This window comes from Rana temporaria, chromosome 2 (genome assembly GCF_905171775.1).
Source record: "Rana temporaria chromosome 2, aRanTem1.1, whole genome shotgun sequence".
In the NCBI taxonomy this organism is placed as follows: Eukaryota; Metazoa; Chordata; class Amphibia; order Anura; family Ranidae; genus Rana; species Rana temporaria.
This window is the reverse complement of record NC_053490.1, coordinates 265,283,935-265,292,626: the sequence shown is the minus strand read 5'-3', so window position 1 is coordinate 265,292,626 and position 8,692 is coordinate 265,283,935. Positions and strand designations below refer to the sequence as shown.

Here is an 8,692-nt window from a genome sequence, read left to right as displayed (position 1 = left end):
TTTTTTTTTCTAACACCCTAGAGAATAAAATGGCAGTCATTGCAATACTTTTTGTCACACCGTATTTGAGCAGCGGTTTTACAAGCGCACTTTTTTTGGAAAATAAACACTTTTTTTAATTAAAAAATAAGACAACAATACATTTTTCCCAATTTTTTTATATATTGTGAAAGATAATGTTACGCCGAGTAAAATAATACCCAACATGTCATGCTTAAAAATTGCGCCCGATCGTGGCATGGCGTCAAACTTTCACCCTTAAAAATCTCGATAGGCGACGTTTAAAAAATTCTACAGGTTGCATTTTTTGAGCTACAGAGTAGGCCTGGGGCTATAATTATTTCTCTCGCTCTAACGATCGCGGCGATACCTCACTTGTGTGATTTGAACACCGTTTTCATATGCGGGCGCTACTCGCGTAAGCGTTCGCTTCTGCGCGCGAGCTCGTCGGGACAGGTCGCTTTAAAAAATGTTGTTGTTTGTTTTCTTATTTATTTTTATTTATTTTATTACTTTTTACACTGAAAAAAAATAAAATAAAAAATGTGATCACTTTTATTCCTATTATAAGGAATGTAAACATCCCTTGTAATAGAAAAAAGCATGACAGGTCCTCTTAAATATGAAATCTGGGGTCAAAAAGACCTCACATGTCATATTTACACTAAAATGCAAGAAAAAAAAAATTTGGAAATGTAATTTTTTCAAATGACAAAAAAAAAAAAAATGTTGCTTTAAGACGCTGGGCGGGACTGACGTTTTGACGTCACTTCCGCCCAGCAGAGCTATGGGGACGGGTGAAGGAGATTTTTCCTTCACTCGTAACCCCGCTCAGCTGCCGAACGGTCCCGATCTCCTCCGCCGCTACCGACGGCTACGGTAAGCGGCGGAGGGCGCGGGACAGCGGCGGGAGGGGGGGGGGCCCTCTCCCGCCACCGATAACGGCGATCTCATGGCGAATCCGCCGCGGAGACCGCTGTTATCGTGTACAGGACCGTCGGCACTAAAGATGGATACCTCAGTTGTGGCAGCAGCTGCTGCCGTTACTGAGATATCCATCTTTAAAAACAGGACGTCTTTTGACTATGGGCTGGAAACCAAGTGGTTAAAGTAAATGCCAAATCTATGTTAAGTGTGTTTGATATCATGTCCCACTGTATACAGTTTTCCTAAAGTGACACTAAACTCTGGTTTAAAAATAAATCTATTCAAGTATGTATTTTTAACTCCTAAATGTATTTTCTATTGCTCTCAGCCTTTTCAAAATCTCCAAATTCCTTTTGCTGCTGTGATGTAACTTTCTGTCCGAGGGTGGCCATACGTTTTCTCTCCATGAGCCCACTCTATGTAAGAACATAGCCAGCCTCTCTTGCTTGCTCCTTAAGCCTCGTACACACGACCGAGGAACTCGACGGGCGAAACACATCGTTTTGCTCGTCGAGTTCCTTGTTAGGCTGTCGAGGAACTCGACAAGCCAATTTTCTCCATTCCCGTCAAGGAAATAGAGAACATGCTCTCTTTTTGGCTCGTCGAGTTTCTCTACAGTTTTCTCGACGAAAATGTACACACGACCGGTTTCCTCTGCAAAAAAATATCTCAGTTTTTGCCGAGAAACTCGGTCGTGTGTACGAGGCCTGAGATAGATCATGGACTATATGGATTGTAGTGTGCATAGAACAGTGCACATGACCACAACTAACATGCAACTGATCATTCCAAACAAACAGTGGTGAGAGGTTCAGTAGCTCACGGAGGACAATACAAGGAGGCAGAAAAACATAGTAGGAAACAAGTTCATGAAAAAAAAAGATTTCAGCGTCATTAAGTGATGGATGTGCATGGATTATTTATGGAGAATTAGGATATCATTTCGAGTCTTATGCCGCGTACACACGATCATTTTTCAGCATGAAAACGTTGTTTTTCATACAGTGAAGCATGATGCCGAACATACTAAAAATACATTTAGGGTTTACACTTCAAGAACCAATTTTAGAGGAAAACTTTATTACTTAGTACATATGTGATGATTAGACAATTGTACAAATTACATTTTTACTGATATTAAAGGGCAATTGCTGGACCTATTTATTGCTTAAAGAGGAGTTCCACCCAAATTTGGAACTTCCTCTTAACCCACTCCTCTCCCCCTTACATGCCACATTTGGCATGTAATTTTTTTGGGGGGGAGTGGGGGCTTCAGCACGAGTGGGACTTCCTGTCCCACTTCCTCCTTCCTGTAGGCGACTAAGCTTAGTCGCCTTCAGGAAGTGGCTGCTGTAGGCGATCGCCTAGGACACGTCACAGGTCCTAGGCGATCTCCTGGCCAATTACAGGGCGCGGCGCCGGGCCGCGCCGCTCGCGCATGCGCAGTGCCGCGCCGCTCGCGCATGCGCAGTGGGTGCCCGGCCGTGAAGCCGAAAGCTGTCACGGCCGGGTGCCCACACTGAAGATGAAGACGCCGGCCGGGGAGGGGGGGAGAGGAGCGGAGCCCCGGCCGGCGCGTCGCTGGAGCGCCGGAGCAGGTAAGTGCCTGTTTATTAAAAGCCAGCAGCTACACTTTTTGTTGCTGCTGACTTTTAATAAACATAAAAATGGCTGGAACTCCCCTTTAAAGTAATATAAAGGCTGACATTTTTAATCTCATGGTTTAGTGATAGCTGCCTGGCTGTTGTGCTAATCCAGTGAATTCGGTACTTTCTGACCTACCTGGAACAAGTATGCAGCAAATGAATCAGCTTGGTTGTTCGTGGTAGAAAGTCTTTTTTCAGAAAGTATTGAAGCTTGTTTAATAAACTTGACAGGCAGCTAGCATTTGAGGGGGGGGGGGGGGTCAGTAAGGCATCTCTCAGGAAAAATCATTGTTAAAGCTGACCAAGAAAACAGTTAAATACAAAGAACCTTTATTTCTATGCATCCAGTCCTGAGATTTACACAGTTCAGCCACACAGCATAGCAGGACTCATTTTTCTCTGCTGTGATTCCATAACTTTTATTTTTTTTATTCTTTTTATTATAAAGGTTTATATAACACAAACAGTTTGCACTGCTCTCTACATTATAAAGTACTGTCTTTAATTTGCAAATGGAACATCTGTACAAGAGAGTTGCATTACATTAAAAAGTAATGGCCACTCTAAAGCCTAATGCCGCGTACACACAACCGTTTTACGGGTTGTAAATTATTACGTTTTTTTTTTATGTCATTAAAAACGATTGTGTGTGGGCTCCAGAGCATTTTTCATGATGTAAAAAAGGGCCATTAAAAATTTCGAACATGCTCTAATTTTTCACTACGTTTTTAACATTGTTGCTTTTAACGTTGTAAAAAATGGTCATGTGTGGGCTTTAACGATGTGAAAAAACCGCACATGCTCAGAAGCAAGTTATGAGACGGGAGCGCTCGTTCTGGTAAAACTAGCGTTCGTAATGGAGTAAGCACATTCATCACGCTGTAACAGACTGAAAAGCGCGAATCGTCTTTTACTAACACAAAATCAGCAAAAGCAGCCCCAAGGGTGGCGCCATCCGAATGGAACTTCCCCTTTATAGTGCCGTCGTATGTGTTGTACGTCACCACACTTTTTTAAACGATCGTGTGTAGGCAAGGCCGTTTTAACGATCGGGTTGAAAAAAAAGTTTTTTCTAGACCATTAAAAATGTCATTTTTTACAACCCGAAAAACGGTTGTGTGTATGCGGCATGACACTAACAGTTTTTTTTTTTGTGTGCAACCCAGCGAGTTGAAAAAAAACTGTCAGCTCCGGTCAGAGCCACTGTACTAACCATCCGACATTAGTAAAGCAGTCTCCCACTGTTGAGCTGTTGTGTTCTGACAGGGGGACGACCCCTCCACCAGAACACTCTGATCAGCATTCTCTGCCATTGGCTGAGAGCGCTGATCGGGAGTCGTTCGGTCACTAGTTTGAGCATGCACGTCTGACAGAAACTGTCCAAACGGTTGGCTTCTGTCAGAGAGACAAACATATAGACGGCCGAATGTCAGACGTTTTTTTTTTGAACCAGCAACTGTCTCCCCGACATTCGGCCCGTGTGTAACCAGCTTTAAACTCTAAAAAAATAAAAATTTGTTCCAGGAAAGAAAAAAGTGTCACATGAACAACTTGATGACCAGCCAAATATAGTTTTTCCTCTGCTTTACATAGACTGATGAAAATGTCAAAGGAAGAATGAACAAGGAAGGTGTAACGTAAACGGGTTACGTTACGCTGCGCCGCCGGACTGTGAATCTGGCCCTATGTGTACAGAGGGGGACCAGCAGGTAAACAAGAGAGGGGAAGGAGGCTAGGCGCATGCGCAGTGAAGAAGGGGCAGTGTGTAGGGAGGGGCAGTGGAATTGATTTACTAAAACTGTAGTGCAAACTCTGGTGCAGATCTGCATAGAAACTAATCAGCTTCTAAGTTAGAAGTGCACCAGAGTGCACCAGATTGTGCATTCTCCAATTTTAGTAAATCAATCCCAGTGTGTGCAAGGGAAAAGGGGTGCAATGTTTACAGAGGGGAAGCAGTGTGTACAGGGAGTATGGGGAGATGTGTGCAGAGAAAAAAATTGTGTGTAGAGGGGACAGCATATGCAGAGAGGAACAGTGTAGGCAGGGTAAAAGGGAGGCAATGTCTACAGAAATACAGAGAGGGAGGCAGTAGTGTGTGCAAAGGGGGGCAACATGTGCAGGGGAAAAAAGAGGCAGTGTGCAGTGCTGGGACAAGGTTGTCTAGAGCCCAGGGCAAACATGCCAAATTGTGCCCCCCCCTTATGTGTCAGCAAAAATCCCCCCCCCCCAAAAAAAACAATTGATCACTAAGATGCATGCTAACGCCTTAACCACCCAGCTCAAATCCTCTCTTTCCCCATATGCCCCCAGCACTAACCCCCTCCCCCAATCCTCTACCCCCAAACTTTCCCCTCCAAGCACAATCCTCTCCCACCCCCCAATCTAAACCCCCCCCTTCCAGCACAAATTCCCCTCCCTCAATCCCTTACCCTACCACAAATCTCCCCCCACAAATTTCCCCTCCTAGCACAAATGCTCCCCAATCACTCCTACAAGCGCAACCCCCTCCCTCCAAAAATCCCCTCTAGCATTCCTAGCACACCTCCCCAAATCTGCCCTTCTAGAACATTTCTTAACCCCTGCCACCCCCCAAATCCCCCCACCACAACACAAATCCCCTCCCCCAATCTCCTTGTGGTGCCCCCCCCACCCCACATAATACCACAGTGCCCAGGGCAGCCGTCCCTCCTGCCCACCCTTTGTCCCGGCCCTGGCAGTGTGCATAGGGCAGCAATGTGTATAGGAGGGAAGTGTGTGCAGGGAGAATAGGTGCCAGTGTATAGGGGGGGGCAATATGTACAGGTAGGGGGGCACTGTGTACAGAGGAACAGGGGGGGATGACTGTGTGTACACAATGAGAGGGGGGGTTTCATGTTTCTTCATTGTTTCTAATCAGAATCTATTAAGCCACTGCCAATATTCAATTTAATCTATCCACCTCAATTTTTTGGTGCTGTGCACTATGCAGACCACAGGTGACACCCTCTATAAGGTGTTCCTCATTCCCAAGTTTAAAGTTGAGAGGTACATAACAGGTCTAATATCTCTCCAACCTTTCACTGGACAGTAAAAAAAGACGCAAAAAAAAATCAAACTGGTGGACTATGCCATGCAAAAATGTGAGAAAAATTACCACAAACCATAAACACACCTTGGAAATAAAAGATACGTTACCAAATGTGTAGTAAACACAGAAAGCTGATAAAAACAGAGACTATAAAACATTTATTGAAAAGAACAACACATTATAAAAGATGTATCAGTGACACTTTACAAGCTTATACCAAGAACATCCAATAAATTATTGTATATACCAGACAACTCATTATGAAAGATATATCAGTGACCCTTTTACAAGCTTAAAGCGTGCACCTCCCATGAATATTGTAGATAACAGGTCATTTTAAAATGTAGATGGCATTTTAGTAAATCACACTTATTAACCTGAACTTTATTCACATTGTAATCCCTGCAAATGATAAATGAATACACCAAGGACTGCACTTACATGAGTATAGATAGCTCACAATAAAAGAACATCCTGACTATAATATGTATATGGCTGCTGTAACAGCAGTGCCGTTTGACTTATGTGACCAAACTTTAGAAACAACCTTGAATGAAGAAGGGAAGGTAGTAAGTGAATGGCAAAGTGTACTGTGCGAGAGGGCTATAGACTTATCTTGTGGGAACTGGTCCAAACTGCCAAGTTACCAGTGACAAATTGCACAACAAAGGTTGTACATGATTTTTTAGTTGTGTGTAAAACAGAAGCACAATGAAAACAAAAAGTATTTGTAAGCGTTTTTCCTTTTATTTAATTATTTTAACATAATAACCATAATGCACAAACAAGGATACTATCTATCCACATGACTGTAATTTTCTAATCCCATTTGACTTAAAGAGGAAGTAAACTTCCATCTTTAAGTTTTACCTATAGATAAGCCTATTAAGGTTTACATATAGGTAGTGTAAATATCTCCTAAGTGTAGCGCCTGGTTACTTCCAAGTACCGGTGCTATTAAAATTTAGAGGGTGATCAGAGTACTAATGACTCTGATCCAAATTACAATGTTTAAATAGGGTCTCTGTTTCAGCTTGGCTGTGCTGTGGGCTCATTCTGTTGTTACTGGGGTGCTATCCCACCCCAGGGCGACAGGTGGCAGCAACAGAGTCGAGACTTGGGTGTTCTTTTCCAGCAGCCAATCAGGAGGGAGTGTCCTCGCTGGGCATGCTGGGAGATGGTACTTATGGAACAGACACCATTGAGTGGTAGATTGGGGGGTATGTGATCGAGAGTCCTAAAAAAGGATACAGCACCTCATCCCAAAATAGATTCAAAGGAGGGGAATTTTTTGGAAGAGTTGGGGGGATTATTGCGGTGCGATGAAGAAAACCAGACAAAGTATGTATGTATATATAAAAATATATAAAAAAGGTTTATTCATTCAATTTTTACAAAATATAGTAATTCAATGTACAGATAGTGCATAAATTATTTTGTGGGAGCAAGATCTAGAAATAATTTTTTCGATCAGGTCGACCCTACTAGTTTCGCCTCTTGGCTTCTTCAGGGGAATTAGGACAAGATCGTCTCTCTAGATTACTCTAAAGAGATGAAAAAGAATAAAACAATTTTAACATATGCATACAATATAAGCTCTAAAAGAACTTCGATTATATATGTTCAACAAAACATGTCATGTATATAGAGTACAAACAAAAGTTTGGCTGGGATCTCTGGCGGGGCAAGAGAAACCAAAGTTCATAGGAGCAAATGCGCATATATCCACAGCCTGGTAGCAGCCAATGCTGTTCAGCCCATGAGAGGGGGCTGGCAGCAAAATTCCATAGGTAGGAGAAATAAAACCTACCCTAGCTTCATGCACAGCCAGTCAAGGAAAAACCCCCTCAGGGTGGATATTGAAATCCAAGTTCAACTGACAGGACTTAAAAATACAGAAGAAAAAGAATCTATGTTAGAATATGTGTTATTAAATTATGATCTGTTTCAACTAATTAAACAAATCCATAATAGAGTCAATAGGGTTAATATATGTAAAACAGCCATACCTTGAAGCGTAATAAAATCAAGGTGAATACAGGGGAATTAAGTAAGACAATAACATGGGCACTGAAGAGCCTCAATTCATCTGAGAAAAAAAAAAAAAAAAAAGAATAGCTGTAATGTTACGCGCTGCGTATAGACACTCCCCCTTGCTCGGGATTGGACAAATCACCCGAGCAAGGGGGAGTGTCTATACGCGGGGCGGCGGGTAACACTACAGCTATTCAAATGAAAGCTGTAATGTTCCCCGCTCGTATTAACCAAGCGACGGCGGAATGCGGTGTAGCGGCGGCGGCGGAGGGGTGGGGGGGCTGAGTATTCTATTTAGGCATCGGCGGTGTTTGCGGGAGTACGAGTACTCCCGCAAATACTCGGTATCGGTCCCGATACCGATACTAGTATCGGTATCGGGACAACCCTAATTAAAATCACTGCTCCTCAAAAAAAAACTTTTTTAAAACTTTTTTTGCATTGATACTTGTCCCCTGGGGCAGGACCCAGGTCCCCAAACTCTTTTTAGGACCATAACTTGCATATTAGTCTTTAAAATTGGCACTTTTGATTTTTCATGTTCGTGTCCCATAGACTTTAACGGTGTTCGCACAAATCTTTTGTCCGTTCTCATGTTCTGCTCTGAACCGAACCGGGGGGTGTTCGGCTCATACGTAGTCATGATTTGATAGAACTTAAAAGCCAGTAGGGCCCTCAGTAATGCTCTTTATTCAATCACTTCAAGGGTCTTCTCTTGTCTCCACACAGATTTATGGAAAGACACAATATGATAGTTCAACTGCTTCCTTCCTAATGTTTATGAATTGGTTTGTGAATTTTTTATTTTTTTTGCCTAACAACCCTAAATTAATGGAACTGATATTTGTACTTTAAATTAATTTTCTTTTGAAGATTAGAAGATTCTGTACCTTGTAAGCTATGATAAAAAGTACCGGTATCGATTCTTACTAGGCTTGGAACAATGCTTTGGGTGAAAGGTAAACCTTTGTGTTATTACACTAACTATGTCTGAAATTCTTTTTGCAAACTTTTGTTT

At 42.6% G+C, this 8,692-nt stretch overlaps 1 long non-coding RNA gene across 1 annotated transcript; it reads right to left on the bottom strand.

Annotated features, from left to right (window-relative positions):
- Positions 1–7,027: 7,027 nt before the first annotated feature.
- On the bottom strand, positions 7,028–7,740 carry LOC120928596. The gene is made up of 3 exons (XR_005747247.1): positions 7,650–7,740; positions 7,451–7,525; positions 7,028–7,184 (listed from the first exon to the last, which is right to left on the bottom strand). It is a non-coding gene; the product is annotated as an uncharacterized LOC120928596 (long non-coding RNA).
- Positions 7,741–8,692: the final 952 nt, after the last annotated feature.